The sequence below is a fragment of the Solanum stenotomum genome, chromosome 7, assembly GCF_019186545.1.
Source record: "Solanum stenotomum isolate F172 chromosome 7, ASM1918654v1, whole genome shotgun sequence".
NCBI lineage: Eukaryota > Viridiplantae > Streptophyta > Magnoliopsida > Solanales > Solanaceae > Solanum > Solanum stenotomum.
In genome coordinates this window covers 49,275,071-49,293,470 of record NC_064288.1, presented here as the reverse complement: position 1 = coordinate 49,293,470, position 18,400 = coordinate 49,275,071, and positions in this window count along the sequence as shown.

Sequence of the window (18,400 nt, the reverse complement as noted above, 5' to 3'; positions counted from 1 at the left end):
TTTGGAGATCCAAACGACGGACTATATCAGGGTGCCGACTTGCCAATAATTTCCTGGTTTTCGCCAAAAGTTACAAACTCCAAGTGAAATTTGTCTTGAGTCCAATGCGGTCTGAGTCGGGGTCGTCGACTGGGCCTTTTTCTTGCCAATTTCCCTTTTTTCGAACACTTTCCTTAGGTTAACCTGCACAACCAACACACCATTATTCCAAACAAAGAAAGATAAACAAATAAGAAAACTTAGGTTGCTACCCAAGCAGCGCCTTAGTTAACGTCCCGGCACGACAGAAGTCCACCTTCAAACCTCATTCTTAGGGTTAGCCATAGTATCACTAGGCAAACCCCCTGCTGTCTCGGGTTGAGATGAGACAATATATGACCCATTTGGGTCTCCAACTACTTGATCGACATTGAATGAGAGGTGACGGTCTGGCTAAGGGTAGACACATCTTCTTTCATTTCTTTTAAAATCTTGTCTAACCCTTCAACTTTGTTGAGGATACGAGAGAATATATCATCAGACCTACCACCATCCAAATTCTTTAGCTTTTGGCGCTTATGGAGAGGTACATACCTATCCTTCTCCCCATCTTTCCAATTAGGATTACGATCCCTCCATTCACGATCTCAATCTTTCCAACCTTCATCCCTAGCCCAACTTTGGTTACCACCCTGCCTCAGGTAGTTTGAACGATAACCACCACCTTGGTTGGCTAGGAAATTTACCTCTTCATTATACAAGGCCTCAAACTTGGACTCATCCCGATTAGTACACCCGACACCCACGACATTGACACTTTGAGCACCAGCTCCCATGGCATTTTTAGACAAAATATCAAGTTGTGTCATGATCTTGGCCATGTATTGGTTCCTCTCTTGGTCCTTCTCCATCTGTTCCTTAGTCATCTTGAACGTGAGAGGGGAGACCTGGTCTTCACGGGTATACCACGCCCGATTTATGGTAGTCACACCATCTAAGAGCTGAGCCGCTATCACATAAGGTTGTTGCATTAAACCTCCCGGAGAAAGTTTGTCAGCGACACCCTTATTTACCGAGTCAAGACTCCATTAAAAATACTGCAGCAACACATTATTAGGCAAGCCATGAGTTGGGCATTAAAACACCAACTTCTTGAATCGCAACCAAGTTTCGTGTATTGGCTCACCCTCTAGACACTTAAAGCTCTGAATTCTGTCCAAAAGAGTTATCATCTTTGAGGAAGGGAAAAATCGCACTTGAAATGCGGTGACCAACTCCTCCCACGGAATGATTGATTCACGTGGCAATTCAGTCAGCCATTTGCACGCTTCTCCCATAAAAAATAATGGGAACAACCTCAATCAGACCGATTCTTGGGAGATATTCTTGATGGAGAATGGTCCGCATACATCCACGAAGTTTCTAATGTGCTCATAGAGATCCTCATGAGTCACACCACTGAAAAGCCCTTTTAGTTGCAAAAGTTGCAACATAGTACTTGTGATGTGGAACAACCATTACCTTCGGCCGGAGGCAAGTGAATGGCACCAACACCTCCCATAAGATAGGGGTCATTAGCATGAGGCTCGTTGACATCGTTTAGGTTTCTAATGTTATCTTGATGCCTTACTTGGCTGTCGTTGCTGCCATTCACACTCATACTTCCTGTTTTATTACATAAACAAGCAAAACAAAACTGAAAATTAAGTAAGTATCACAACAACTAACAAGAGCAAAATTCAACTTAAATAAAAATTCTCAATTAACATCACTCCCCGACAGCGCCGCCATTTTGACTTGAAGTATCCGGGCTCTTCATCCAATACTAAGCGTCCACGGTCATTCAATAGTAATACAACCCAACTAGTGAGTTGGGGTCGAGTCCCAAGGGAGTAATTTGAAATCGAGAATTAAGAGAAAAGCAAGAAATTTGCTCAAGTCATTTATAGCTAAAGACTTATACGAAGAAAAACATATCAAATTAAAGGATGACAGAAGTGTCAACAATCAAAGGGGGTTTTGTAGTCAATTATCAACTAGAAACAACAAATAAAATAGAAATATGACTATGGAGACGGGATTCTTAGGATGTGATAGGGATATGGGTTAAAATAAACAATCGGGTAAATGTTATTGATAGCAAATTGCTGTAAATTAGTAACTAAGCTAGACTTTAGTGGGGGTAAATTTTCTCTCGAACAATTTACCCCTAATCAAATCGGTTTCTCTCGAACCCCAATAAGTGTCAATGAAGCCCAACCTTCGCCTTAGTCCATTCACTCTCTCGAGCTGAATGTGTGGGAGAGGTTTATGATTCACTCTCTCTCGCTTAACTGACGACAACCCAATAACCACATACTATTGATTCAGTAGTTTTGGTTTTAAAACCTCTCTCTCGAGCAAGTCAAAAACATGAAGATAAAATTGTATTTGCAACTACAACCCCATTAAATTCAAACACAACTACTGAACGAAATCACCTTTAAACAACAAGTTAACTATTTATCAGCAATACCCAGCAGTAAATTCAACTCATATTCACATAATCACACCCCAAGAATTGGGGTTTTAGCTAGACATAGTAAAGAGATAGAAATCGATACCGAAAAATGTTTCCATCAAATAGGTACGATAGATAAAATCTTTACACACGTCAAAGAAGAATAATCTTCAATACCCACTTCCAATTGCTTAGAAAATGGAAATTTTCAAATCTTCAAAGCTAAGGAACAAAGTCTCCAAAACTCTAAGTTCTAAAAACTGAATAACTCTAAAAATTGGTTTCTGAATTGTAAAACTCATTTCTAAACTAAAAATTTAAATAGGTATTTATAGTTGTCAAAAAAATGTACTGCGAAGGACCACTCGGCGCAGTTAGTCGGGATCGCCGATCCACTCAGCGATCCACCCTTTGGTTCGGTTCATCACCTTTCTGGATTGGCCTTCAATAAATTCAAGTTTTGTAACGTTGGGCGATGAAGTACTGCATCACGGAATCGTTCGGCGACTCGCCGACTGCTCCTTTATCTCTCCGACTCGATTTTCTCCTTCAAAGCTTGGCACACTGGAACATTAGGCGAGATCATATCCATTTGGCGACTCACCTAATGGTTTAGGCCATCCTCAGGCCGTCTTTTCTTCGTTCTTTTCAGCGGCCTTGTTTCGTTCTGCCCAATAGTGTCCATGCTTAGTCTCTAACTCCAAATATCTGAAACTCAAGGATTTTTATCAGTTATTAAGACAAAATATACATTTGAGGACACTAAATCTATCAAAATAAAGCCTAAAAGAGTCCAAATCGTAGACTCATCAACTACTACAAAAAAGTCCTTTGGTGGCAATTATTTAGTGGCAATAAACAACTTGCCACTAATTTATTTACTAAGTTTAAATATTACCAACAAATGTAGTTTAGTTTGGAAAAGAAACCTTTTTATCGGCAATTTACTCGAATGGCCAGTAAACAAGTCAACTTTATTTTTACCTTCCCTCCAAAACCAAATTCTAAATGTTTTTATTTCCCTCGTCCCTGTAGGTAATTCCTCTCTACATATTTTCTTTTCAATTTCCTTTCTGATTAACTTTTTGATCTTTCTTTTGTTTTTTGATTACCTTTTCAAAGTTCAATGAATATGAAGACACTACAAGAAATCTGACTTATTGCAGCGACCTTTAGTGGCGACATATGTTGTTGCCAGTAAAATTAGACTTTTTGTGGCGACTTAATAAGGTTGCCACATAATATGCTAGTGTTAGTGACGACCCTAAAAGTCGCCATAAATAATGTCATTATTAGTAGCGACTATACTGAAGTCGCCACAAAATATATATTTATCTTTGTGATAGCATGCTATTGAAAAACTATTTGTGGCGACCGATAAACGATCGCTACTAATGTTCCTTTCGTAGCGACCAAGTCGCCACTAAATAGGAAGATAATTTTGTGGCAGCCTTTGATGTTGCTAAAAAATCGTTTGCTTGTTATCTGTGTACGTAGTATATAAATTCGAATTTTATTAACTATTGTAAATAATTATTTTATTAATTTTGCTTGTTATATGAATTTTTAGTTTTGATTTGAAATCAACATTTGTTTATGATGTCTACACAAAATTTTAAATTCAAACCATGATTTGAAATACCAAATATTTTGAAACGTATGATTTCAAATTTAGAATTTAGAATTGTGACACAATTTTCTAAAAATACTTGACCAAAAGTATATATTCCGTAAAAAAAAATCTATCATTTTAAGATTTACAAAATAAGAGATTGAACGTATCATGTGTTAACACCCAATTTTGACCTTCCATATTTTTAATTAATTGACCAAACTTTTTAAATTTCAAACATTGTAAAAATATTTATTTTACATAGTCAAACTAAATATTTTAGTACTATTTTGTCATTTCATACAGCAAAATACCATAATATATATATATATCTTTATTATTGTTAAATATTATTTTTTAAAAATCAATTGAAACAAATATTTTAGTCTATTTTAAATTGTCAATTTAAAGTTATTTGCAATTTAATTACGATAATTATTCCCCATGTGCAAATAATGATTTTACAAAGCTTAATTAATTTATAGTAATATTTGAACGTCTTGATGTTTTCTTTGAATCAGTTTAATTTATTGCAAAATAATTTTTAATTTAACTATGTTTTTACATTACAGGATAAAACCCTTTTTTTAAATACAATTTCAGCCCTCTTTTTAACCTCAATTGGGCCCAAGAAACCGCTCAAACTCTTCTCTCCTCCATTCTTCAACCAACACTCATTAACCAAAGAACCCTAACCCCCAAAGATTTGCGCAGCCATCCTTTACACAAAAATCGTACTCATAATTCCTTCATTGAGTTACTTTAGGATAAGAATCAGACGATTTCCAGACCCTAATCGTCCACTAATGGTAATACTTTTTTTTCATGTTTGTTTTCAAATTTCTTCACTCACTAGGACGAAACTAGTACAAATTTTATGAGGAAAGGGTTTCGGGAATTTGAACAGAAGCATTTGAGGCTAAGGAATTCTGATTTTAAGCTTACAAATTGTGGGTATGTTTTTGAACTCCTAAAAATCTAATTTTGTTCTTGTTCTTCTTTTGAGTGAGATTTCCATCAACCGGTGGTGAAATCGTTCATCGACTCAATTCAGTACCAATCGCTGCTCTGCACAAGGTAACTTTTGCTTGTAGTCTTTAATTTCCTGTCTATATTGCTTAAATAAGCATAGATATTTTTGTTTACATTCTTTCATTGCTTTTTTCTTGTATGTTTAAATTTTGTCTTTCCTTAGTTTAAAGGATTTTTTTTTTTGCTTTTAGATAAGTATGGTTAGTTCTCTTAGTTTCAATAAGTTCACATATACTGCTCTTGCTTGTACCATTTTCGATTATTTTTCTAGTTCTATTGTCTACTTATTTAAATTTGACATGAGCTAGTTTAATTCAATTTTAGGAAATGGATGTTTATTCATTTTCAGTCGTACGTGTGTAAAATATATACCATTGCCTCTTTTACCTTAAAATTCTATTTCCATTCCAATCATTAGTTAAGTGAAGCATAATTTTCTTCTAGCAATGTGTGTATATTCTTTTTGATACAGATCAATGTGTATATATTCTTGTTGAAGTGGCTGGACTCTGTTTAAATTTTAAGAGTATGTGTACTTCTGAAAATAATAAATGAATCTACCATGTTCAACATTTTGACCCTTTCACCTAGTTGTTCCTTTCCATCATACATAAATCTCTCAAATTACTAAGGGTTCACAAATGCTTCTAGCACCTACGTTTTAGAAAATCAGTTTTGCTATCCTTCATGATGTTGAGTTTGAAAATGTTTGTTATTTGCATCACTTTTTACTGCGAAAATATGGATAAAGACTAATGAGTCTCGACTTAGTTCAATCTTTCAAACTCATTTGGTTCAACTTTTCATTTTATGAGATTCAAAGTTGATTTTCCTTTCATATGGTTATCTTTTAAGATTAGTAATCTTGTCTCTATTTATTTTCTACATAAGTGTTTAATTTGCTTTAGTTCTAATTTCCTTAGTGTGTGAAATTTAATTCTTTTTCCTTGTATGATCATAATCACATACTTGACCATAATGAGTTCAACATGCTACCCTTCCTTTAGGTTGTCGACCCTAACAAATGATCAGCCAAAATAGATGATGAGTTCAACATGCTATCCTTCCTTTAATGAGACGAGGAATTGCATGTCCAATCAACTCGAAAGTCGAAGTTTAGTGTTGCACATAAGTACCTTACCTAAATTCCTATATATATATATATATAAAGTAGTTCATGTAGATTGTTATTTAACCAAATTAAACATATGTTGCCTTCGGTATTGTGCTTGCATTATAGTAGGCAAAAGGACTTGAGGATTTGTAATTGTGAACTACTCCTTAGTTGGTGATTGTTAAAGTAGGAAAAAATATGAGGTCCACAATCAGGTTTTATGCAGAAATATATTGGTGAAGATTAAAAGTGAATACTTCTATTATATGATCACAGAGAAAATCACAAAGTGGAAGCAAGTAGTTTAAATATGCAACATGATAGATAATTTCGCTTAGGAACAGAAAGGGGATACAGGGGAAGGGGTAGGCAGCTACAACACTTGCACCTTGTGGTCGAAGAAAATACCTTTCTAATGATAAGACCAAAAATATATGGCTCAGAATTAAACTATGTAAGGCGTGCAATTTCTACATCATTCTCAAATGGAATGTATACTAAAAGTTGGTTCAAGCTTCCTAGATTAGATATCTCAATGAACTAGTCAATTAAAAAATCAAATGAAACATGATTAACACTTAAAGTCTTAAGCACTACAAATCAACAAATCCAACTCTTATAACACATGTAACAGTAGAGTAAATAATAACACACAAAGAAGAATGTTAAATCTTTTTTGCATCATTAGGGAAGCGTTCTAAATCAACTATGTCACAAAAGATAAATTTGTGTTTCAGTATCTGTTCAGGATTGTCAAATCTTTCTTAACAATCTTTTCTGTTTCATAATCATCTCTATATTTGTTGTATTGTTCAGTTCTATTGTATAATTATTGATGAGTGCACTAGTTTTCTTTGCCTTTGCTACTATAACTAGCTGAATTGAAGGAATCTCGGGCTAAAAGTATGTGATATGGTTTCATTTCTTCTACATATTGGGTAAAATGGAACTTTGAAGGTGAATTGGAATTATTTTTCTTCCCATATAAAAAGCATTTATTGCCTCAATATTAGTTTTATAGATTTGGGTATGAGTGTTGATCATAACTATTTACCTATTCACTTTTTATCATAGAAAGAACTACTTTTGAAAACTTAAAACATATTATTTGAGAAACTAAAACATTGCTCAGTAGTTGGAAAATCAACCTAGTTCAAAAATAGAAAAGCCAGATAGTTTGTTGAATTCCTCGAGGATATTTGTCCTTAGGTATATAGGTCCTTAACATCTGTTTGTTGAAGTTCTTTAGTAACTCTAGTATATGCATTGCTTAATGCAATAATTTTACTCTCTGAAATGTGTTTTTCATTCTTTTATTTCAATATTACTATGGTCACCACTTTATCTATTAACATTAGATTATGAGAATGATCATATGTTTTTTTCTTAATATCAGGGACAATCGCATAAGGAGGAGTGTGAAGATACAATATATTTTACTTTTTCTTGGTCATATGTAAATACATAAATGTACAATATTAGAAGTATATCTTTAATTTTCTGTGGAAGAACTATTATAATATTTAATTTGAGAAGTTATTTTGATGATTTCTATAATAATAATATAGTATGTTTCTGATATTGATATGCAGCTGATGGAAAATATATTGGTATCTTGATTTTCAAAATTATGCCATAATTGAAAATATATTTTTGATTTTTTTTTGCTAAAAAAATAGGTTTTAGTGGCAATTTTATTTGCCATTATATCTCAGGCTTGTTATTGAAGGTACAATGTTTGTGGCGACAATATATTTGCGACCTATAAATTGCAGGCTATAGCAGCGACAAAAGTTGCTGCTGAAGGTATAATTGTTTCTGTAGCGACTATGATTGCCACTAAATCGGAGGATTTTGTCGCGACAAGAGTTGTTGCTGAAGGTATAATGGTTTCTGTAGCGACATCTGTCGCCACTAAAACTTAGTCTATAGTGGCGACCCTATCCATTATCAACTTCAGGGAACGGATTTTTATTTAGTTTTGGTGGCGATTCTTGTCGCCACAATATGCACTATTTGTGGCGATTCTCTTTTGTTGTCACAACTAACATTTAGTTATGGAAGTACTTGCCACGGCCATGTTGCCGCCTCTAAAGGTCTTTAGTGGCGACTTTTGAGGTATCTGTGGCGACTTTCCTCGCCGCTAAAAGTACAGTTTCTTGTAGTGAGATCAAGGAATCAATAAACAATTGTGTGTGAACGTAACGAGTGAGTCACAGTCAATTTAGGCTAAATACTTATATAAATTTTTCACGTTCATTTTTTCTAGGCTTGTTTTAATATGGATCAATCTTCATATTAATCGTCTTAGTTCTTATTGGAGTAAGCAATCTCTCTTCTTTAGGTCTCTTTCAATTATACAGTGATGAGTGTCAGTTTGATTTTTAATTTGGAATTCGTTTTGTACTGATGATGTAATTATAAGAGTATGGATTTAGCGAATTCATTGGTTCTCATTATATTGCTTGTGATTTAATTTCATTAATTAATTTATACTAAATTATGTTCAGTATCTGCGTCTAGAGGACGAACCTCAGAGCCTATTTAGTGTTTGATAAAATGTCATAACAAAGATTGTCACTTGAACAATAATGAAAAATGGGTATGGTGTAGTTCTTTATTGTTGGAATTATGACCTCCTTAATTCAGTAAAAGAAACACGTACTTACTACATGTTCTTTAATGCTTGATAATTTTGGGAAACAATCTTGTAAATTATAATCAGTTCACAACTTCGTATTAATTATCACAACTTCAAACTACACAACGATTACAAAACTACGTAATCTAAGGAATTATAAACTCTATTCACTTACTACCCAAGACAAAAAAACCCGATTTAAGTCTTCTAAAAAGTCTTCCAAGATGCTCACACTTGTTAGACTTTTCCTACACTCAACACTCAATTGTAGTCAATAACAATTAGCTACAATCTTACAAACTTTTTCTCACAAAACTCGTAGCACCCCAAGTAATATACAAAACCCTCACAAAAATTCTTTGATAGTGTTTTGATGAACTCTCTATGTAAGTGCGCAAACTTCTTTGAAGGAGTTATTGCCCTATATATATATATATATATATATATATATATATATATATATATATAGAGAGAGAGAGAGAGAGAGAGAGAGATAGAGAGAGAGAGAGAGAGATTTATACTCCAATCCAAAACCTATTTTAACTCAGACTCTTTCTTAACTTCAACTTCCTCTTCTACCTGACTTCGACTTTCTATTTTACCTAGAACTTGACAACCTACGTGTTGTATACTCTACTTTCTACTTCATTCAGTTTACCTATTTGATTAAGAAAACCCTCTTGATTGCGAACTCCTTCTTTTGCTCATATTAGATGAACTTATAGCACGTTGACACAACCTGTTCTATGCACCTTTGACATTCTTCAAAACACTTAGCTTATTCCACCTTACAAATTCCCCCTTTTTGACGAAGGCAAACTGTATTGCATTGAACATGTGAACAGACAGAGATACATCATGCATTCTTCCCCCTTTTGACATCGGGAAAAAACTGAAAGAATGACCAATCCACGCCACAACAAGCAATAATATCACAATAAACCATAACAAAAAGAACTACCAAACTTAGTCATTAGTTACACCACTGAATAAAACACAAAAAAAAACCATTATCCACAAAAAGTCAGAAATGCACACTATAGACTTAAAAAAGAACCCAAAACACATGACACTGCACATATAGGCTGGTGGTTAATCAGAGGGTGGCACAAGAGAGGATGAGGGTGAGGATCCCTTAGATAGCAAATAAAAGATGCTCTTCAGATGCCCTGATTTAATGTTCCTTCCATCTGCCAATACCTCATGAGCTTGAACTAGTTCTTCCTTTACTTTGCAGTTTTCTGCGATTAACCTCTCACGTTCCATCTCATGGGTCATACGGGGTTGTTCCAGCTCTGCAGAGTGAGCAACTCGTAAGTCAGCCAGTTCCTTATTCTTGGCAGTCAAAAAAGCCTTTAAGAGTTATACTGGTGCATTTGCTTCCCTTTTTGTAGTAGGTATAGTTGTGTGATCCACTACTCCTAACACATCCTTAGTTGTCTGAATCTGCCACTCCTTAACAGGGACACTAAAGTAATCAAATATATCCCCTATCCCGAACCCATAAACAAGTCTACGTTCCTTTTTATCTTGCACACATAAGCTATGTATATAGCTAAGAATTAGGTTAGGCAAGTTGATTTGGATCTTTGACAGTAATAACTCCATAAGGGTGAGATCCAAATAATTTGCCTCTGTTCATTTTTGCTTTCTAGGAAGAACAAGTTTATGCACGACATCAAACAACAACCAATGCTAAGGTAACATGATCCCTTTATCCACTCTAGTGTATTCTTCCATCATAAGGTCATTTGCAAATCGATGGGATATCTCCAGGGCTAATAGAAGTCCTTCCAGAGGAGGCCATTCTCTCTTAACATAGTGTCACCAACCCTTATTTTGAACCCCTAGTATGGTGGATAAAATCTCAGCAGTTAGTGTGAATAAAGTACCACAAACAGTGATTGAAATAGAAGAAATAGACCCCGTGGCGTTGACATAGAATTCCCTTGTCTCTTCCCTACTGATCTACACCTACGAGTTTCTTGAAGGAATAAGGCAGTCCACCATTGGGCTTCTAACAAGACCAGTAGTTCACTAATGACACCACCCCCAAACCCAGTAACAACCCGACCTCGAATCACACTTCTTTTCCCAAATGACAATACCCTAGCCTTATGTATTTCAGAGTTAACATCAATCTCATAATTTTCTACTTGTACCTTGGAACTTCCTTTAGACATATTTCTCTTTCGTTTTCTACCTTTCTTGGTTTCAATTATGTCATAATCAATCTTTATAAGATTTGAAGGAGGAACAAACTTACTTTTCACCTGACGGATTTTCTTGGTAGACTTAGCAAGAAACACTTCATCCTGAGTACGTTGCACCGATCGAGTCACTCGAACCGGAATCTCCGCTGATGGGTCAGAAGCGGGATTTTCTTAAGACTCAGGAACAATTATAGCGATGGGTTGAAATGATGGTGTGAGAAGTTATGAACGAAGATTTTTTTGGAATCAAGTAGACCAATTGAGTGTCATCTTTATCATCATAAGAGATATATATGAGCCTTTTCCCTTGACTATTTTGGTTCACCCTAACAATAAGCATTCGTATTTTCACTGGAACCGAACTCCAAGCTCTAGTTTCTTTCTTTCCCCTGGATTGCAGCTTCCGCCATGAGAGGATATACAAGATGTGTTACACCAAAGGCATCAATGAGCATTATATCGGGTAAGATAAATAGACCTTCTTGATTCTCGAAGGGTATGATAGCAAGGTTGTCATCTTTGGACGGTGATAGAATGATTGGGGAATGGTTTGTGATGATTTGAGAGCGAGAGTGAAGATAGAGAATGGATTTTTGTGGAAAATGAAGAAGAATGGGAATTAATTTGAGAATGGTTATTGGGGAGTGGAAGGGTCTTTTTTGGAGAAGAGGAACAAATTGATTTAATTGTGAGGTCAGCTTGATTTGATTTTTTGGCGGTTTAAATCATATCTTTCTGACAGGTAATTTAATGAGGGAACGAGTAAAAGTGCACAAGTCATAATATTTTTGTCCTCTTTAAATAAGTATAGTGGGCATACCTTTCAGTGTGAGATGATAATTTTTGAAGTCCTAATCCTTGAGTCTCTAATTACCTGAGAATAGTGAATTCTTTAGTTACAGTTTATTATGAGTATTAAAACTTTTAACAAATAGCATGTAATCGAGGACCATAGTTTACTGCATGAGTAGAAATACTTAGGCGATTTTTATCATCCCTAATTCCAACATGTTCCTTTCAAAGTGTTCCCTTGCTAATGCCTTGGTGAAAATGTCAGGAATTTCTTGTTCAGTGGCACAAAAATTCATGGAAATTAGCCCCTTTTCTACGTTGTCCCTTAGAAAGTGATGACAAATATCTATGTGTTTTGTTCTCGTAGGACAGGATTCTTTGAAATGTTAATTGCGCTTGTGTTATCACAAAAGATTGGGGAACACTCAATGCTTAGACCAAAGTCACTGAGTTGCTGTTTGATCCATAATAGTTGAGCACAACATGAGACGGCTACTACATATTCAAATTCTGCGGTGGATAATGCAATCGAATTTTGTTTCTTTGATCCCCAAGAGATTAAACATGAACCTAGAAAGTGGGCCATACCTGTGGTACTTTTTTTATCTGCTAGATAACCACATGATCCGCATCAACATACCCTACCAAACTAAAATTGCTCCCTTTTGGATACCATAGTCCTAAATCAGTAGTTCCTTTCAAGTATCGAAAAATTCTTTTAACTGCTTGAAGATGAGATTCTTTGGGGCTGGTTTGAAATCGAGCACATAATCCCACACTGAACACAATATCAGGCCTGTTGGCTGTAAGGTACAAAAGTGACCTAATCATACCTCTATACCATTTTTGTTCCACAGCAGAACCTGTTCCTTCCAGGTCTAATTTTGTAACTGTAGCTATTGGGGTATTAATTTGTTTATCATCTTCCATTTTGAATCTTTTAAGTAGTTCTTTGACATACTTTTTGCTGATGAATTAATGTACCTGTAAGTGATTGCTTTATTTGAAGCCCCAGAAAGTAGTTTAATTCTCCAATCATGCTCATCTCAAACTCATTGCTCATAAGGTTAGCAAATTCGGGTAGTAAGTGCCTTGTTTGTCACTCCAAAGATGATGTCGTCCGTCAACATACACCTGTACAATCAGTAGATCCTTTCCTTTGTTTCTGAGAACAAGTGTATTGTTAATTTTACCTCTTGAATAGCCATGACTTAGGAGAAACTTTGACAGTCTATCATACTATGCCCTTGGAGCTTGTTTTAACCCATAAAGAGCCTTATCAAGCTTGTAGACATAATCATGATAGTCATTGTTCTCGAAACCAGGGTTTTTTTTAACGAACACTTCTTCCTTTAGTAACCTATTCAGGAATGCACTTTTTATTTCCATCTGATACAGAGTGAACTCCATGTGAGCTGCAAATGCTATGAGTAGTCTGATTGCCTCCAGTCTTGCCACAAGTGTGAATGTTTCATCATAATTTATCCCTTCTTCTTGATTGTACCCTTGAACTACTAGCCTAGCTTTGTTTCTTGTTATTGTACCATGTTCATCTAACTTGTTTCTAAACACCCATTTTGTACTTATTATAGTTTTGTTTGATGGTTTAGGCACAAGATGCCAAACTTTACTTCTTTCAAATTGGTTCAGTTCCTCTTCCATGGCTATGATCCAGTCAGAATCTTGGAGAGCTTCACTGATCTTCTTTGGTTTCACCATGGATAGGAATGCGTTAAAGGCACAATGGTTTTTCAGCTTTGGCCTGGTGGTTATTCCGGAAGTAATATCAGTAAGTATGTTATCCAATGGGTGTGATCCTTGGTATTTGTAGTCCTTTAGGATCAAATTTGGTTGTCCTGTATCTTGACCATCAACTAGCTCTATTTGTTCTCCTTCTGGCACCCTTTCTATGTTCTCTTCTTAGTTATCATGTGAGTCGACACTGTCTTTATTGATTGTATCTAAGGAACCTGTTTCTTGTACATGTTCATGTATAACTTCAGTGTATACCTTTGATAGTACTTCATTTTCTTGCAAGTGTTGGTTATACATAGTATTACTTTCATCAAATATAATGTGCACACTCTCTTCCACACACATTGTTCTTTTGTTGAGTACTTTATAGGCTTTACTATGTGTAGAGTATCCTAGAAAGATTCCTTTATCACTCTTTGCATCAAATTTACCCAAAAGATTTTTTCCATTATTGTGAATGAAACACTTACACCCGAATACTCTTAGATGAGAGATGTTGTGTCCATGAGTGTTAGCATTAATGATGATAGTTTTTTCTTAGAGAAAGATTCGAATTTGTCTTTGAGATCAGATATGTTCACCTATTTTTCTTCAGAGTTTGAATCAGGTTCACAGTCTGACTCTTCCACAGCCATTAGGGTAATGTCATCATCTTCTTCTTCATAGTCGTTTGAATTCATTCCCCAGGAAGCATACATAGCTTGTTCCTTTTCTTGTTTGCAAGTTCCCTTTTCTCCTTTTCAGCTCTTTCTTTTCTCCACTCTACTTTCCACATAAGACAATTCTTGATTTGATGATCAGTTTTACCACACTTATAACATCCCCCAGTTAGAGGTTTTTCAGTGCTTTTCTCCTTATTTTGTGGTGCCTTTTTTCCAGAATTCATTCCCTTTTTAAAATATCTCTTAAAGTTTCTAGTGATTAGTGCTAGCTCATCATCATCTAAATCTGATTCATCACTTTTAGTTGCTTTGAGACCAAGATTCTTCTCCTTGTTTCCTTCACTTCTTTTATCAACATTCATCTCATAAGTTTTGAGATTTCCTACCAGTTCATCTAGAGTTATGTTTGTTAGATCCTTAGCTTCTCTAATAGCAGTTACTTTGATTTCCCATAATCTAGGTAGTGTTCTTAGTACTTTATCAACCTGTTCCTTAGTGGTGTATATCTTTCCTAAAGAGATTAACTCGTTTACCACTGTGGTGAATCTGGTGATAATATCTTGAAGTGATTCTCCATTCTTCACTTGAATGCTTCATATTCAGAGCAAAGTCTAGCATTCTGAATTTTTTTACTTGAGTTGTACCTTCATGAGCATTCAAGAGAGTGTCCCAAATTTGTTTTGTAGAAGTGCAACTTGATATGCGATTAAATTCATCAAGTCCAAGTCCACATACAAGAATGCACTTAGCTTTTGCATTATTTCCCAACATCTTATAGTCAGCATCTCCGTATTGTTCCTTAGGTTTTGGAACATCGTTTCCTTCACTATCTTTGATAGTTGGAATTTGAGGTCCATTAGTAATTCTCACCCATTGTCACGACCCAAGCCTAGGGCCTAGACGTGACCGGCGAATGGGGAACCCGAAGGAACCCCAAACAAGCCTCATAGCGTATCTTACACATCATTGGTCGCGGAAGCAATTAAAATGACCATAAGCGATAAGCATAATCAAGGGGGAAATCGGGACTAAGGGAGCAAAAAAAAAAAAAGAAGAAATGATACATAAATACCATAGATGAATCAAGCTCAAACATAATACACAACTTGTCCAACACCACCTCTAAACATAGGTACTTTAGCGGGGGCCAAGACAAACAACTGGGCTCACCCTCATAGTCAAAACATAACTAAAAGGAAAAGTCTTATACATAGCAAAAGATCATAAGCAACGTCCCCGGAATGGAGGACTCACCAATAACCTTGATAGAAAATCGTATTAGCCACGCGGAGGACGAGGGTCAAGCGGTGCTCCGGTCCCTACATGGTGACATCATGTAGGCATAGAGTATGCGTTAGTACGTTTGAATGTACTAAGTATATGGGATGCAATGCAATGCAACAAGGGATGGACATCATAGGCAAAATGCATAATCGTACCCGATAGATAGCATATTAATGAGATGATATGTATAATGATGCTTATATAAAAATCATATTTAGTAGGGCATAGTATATGTGTAGTGAGTGACCATCAATATAGTATTTCCAAGGCCTACCACCCCCTTGGAGAGGCGAAAGAGGTACAAACCCCTCAATGTGGTTACCCGGGCCTACCACCCCCCGAGCTAGGGACCAAGGTACAAACCCCTCGATATGGTTATACGGGCCTACTACCCCCCGTACTAGGCAACCAAGGTACAAACCCCTCGATACGGTTATACGGGCCTACTACCCCCCGTACTAGGCAACCAAGGTACCAACCCCTTGATACGGTTACCCGGGCCTACAACCCCCCGAGCTAGGCTTGGTCGACTCACACACTATATAGAGAAAATCATATACATGTATCCATTTCATCATCATTTCAATACTTATATAATCATCCGACTCATAGGACGTACATTGGACCTTCCATTTCATAAGAATTCTATAAATGGCATTTTATCAAACATATGGTGGGCTACTTGTTCATGTAAATAAAATCATGTGTTTCAAGAGTACTAAGTCCAACCAATTTCAAAATCCATATAAAACAGCCCACCAACAACATACATATATATATACATATATAACAACCTTCATAATTTGATCATGGAGGCATGAAAACCATAAACATCATATAATCATTCCATTTCATGATAATATACAAAAATAGACCATAATAGGATGTGTAGTAATAATTCCATAATTCAAGAGTTCATAAATGATCATAAGGACCCATAAACTTGAAGTAAAATAGAGGATAAATGGTTGGACTTGTGGAAAGGAAGGTTTCCACAATCAACCCACATACCTCAACTTTGGAGAATTCTTGATGAAGATTGGAATGGAGAATTGCTTGAGATTGAATCTTGAATCCGGAATTAAAGCTTGGGATCCTTGAATTTGGTTGATGATCTTGGTGGAATTTTTGGAGAGGGTTTAGAGAGAGTTTTTGGATGTTTTGAAGTTAGAAAGAAATATAACTAAGTATGGGACAATCCTCTTTTTTATAAAAGAAAAACGTCCAGCCCGCTACAGTAACTAAGCTTACTGGAAATTGAAATTTTACCCGGACAGGTTTTACGAAAATGGTCATAACTCCTTCATCCTAACTCGGAATGAGGTGAAACAAATTGCGTTGGAAAGCTAACTCACAGAGCTTTAATTTTGATAGTTTGAGCTCCTTCCAGTTCTTTGTGTGCTGAGAGATATGCCCCTTTAAAGTTGACCCTCAAAATCGCATTTTTTGCGATTTTCGAATTTTGATACGGTTGTTCTAAAATTCGGGTTAGACTCATTTCCCACTCAGTTTGACCCCCTGAATAAGAATATGAAGTCGAATTTCCGAAATGATGCACGGATTTTGAGATATATGGAAATTACAATTTTAGGTGTTTTCGAAGCACATTTTCGGGCATTTTTGGGGTCGTTTCACCCATAGTTTGTAATCCTCAACTTGAATGAAGTCCTCCATTCTGGCTTTCCACCATGAGTAGTATTGACCATTGAAGAGTGGTGGTGTGTTGACGTATTGACCTTAACCATGCCAATAGAAGGTGCATAATTCATTGTGATCTTATCTTGAGTCATTAGACTCTTGTTAAGATACCCTCGCTCTGATACCACTTGTTGGAATTATGACCTCCTTAATTCAGTAAAAGAAACACGTACTTACTACCTGTTCTTTAACGTTTGATAATTGTGGGAAACAATCTTGTAAATAATAATCAGTTCACAACTTCGTATTAATTATCACAAATTCAAACTACAAAACGATTACACAACTATGTAAACTAAGGAATTATAAACTTTAATCCCTTACTACCCAAGATAAAAAACCCCGGTTTAAGTATTCTAAAAAGTCTTCCAAGTTGCTCCATTTTTTTAGACTCTTCCTACACTCATTACTCAATTGTACTCAATAACAATTAACTACAATCTTACAATTTTTTTCTCACAAAACTCGCAGCACCCCAAGTAATATACAAAACCCTCTCAAAAACTCTTTGATAGTGTTTTGATGAACTCTTTATGTAAGTGCGCAAACTTCTTTAAAGAAGTTATTTCCCTATATATATATATATATATATATATATATATATATAGATTTATACTCCAATCCAAAACCTATTTTAACTCAGATTCCTTCTTGACTTCAACTTCCTCTCCTACTTGACTTCGACTTCCTCTTTTACCTAGAACTTGACAACTTGCGTGTTGTATACTCTGCTTTCTACTTCATTCAGTTTACCTATTTGATTAAGAAAACCTTCTTGATTGCGAACTCCTTCTTCTGCTCATATTAGATAAACTTATAGCACGTTGACACAACTTATTCTATGCACCTTTGACATTCTTCAAAATACGTAGCTTATTCCACCTGCCATTTATGTATTTGAAAGATGAGATATCAGTTTCAACAATTCACAGGTTGAATTTTAATTTCTTTATTTATGAGTTAGATTCAATTGTTTCATATATTAAATTTTGAATTCAAGTATCTTTAGCTAAAAGAGGTGGTCGAGATGTGTTGTTATTCGTATTTATTTTTTTAAGAAAGTTATCACATACAAAGAATAAAGTTTGAATGGAAAATTTTAACAAAAAATTATATCA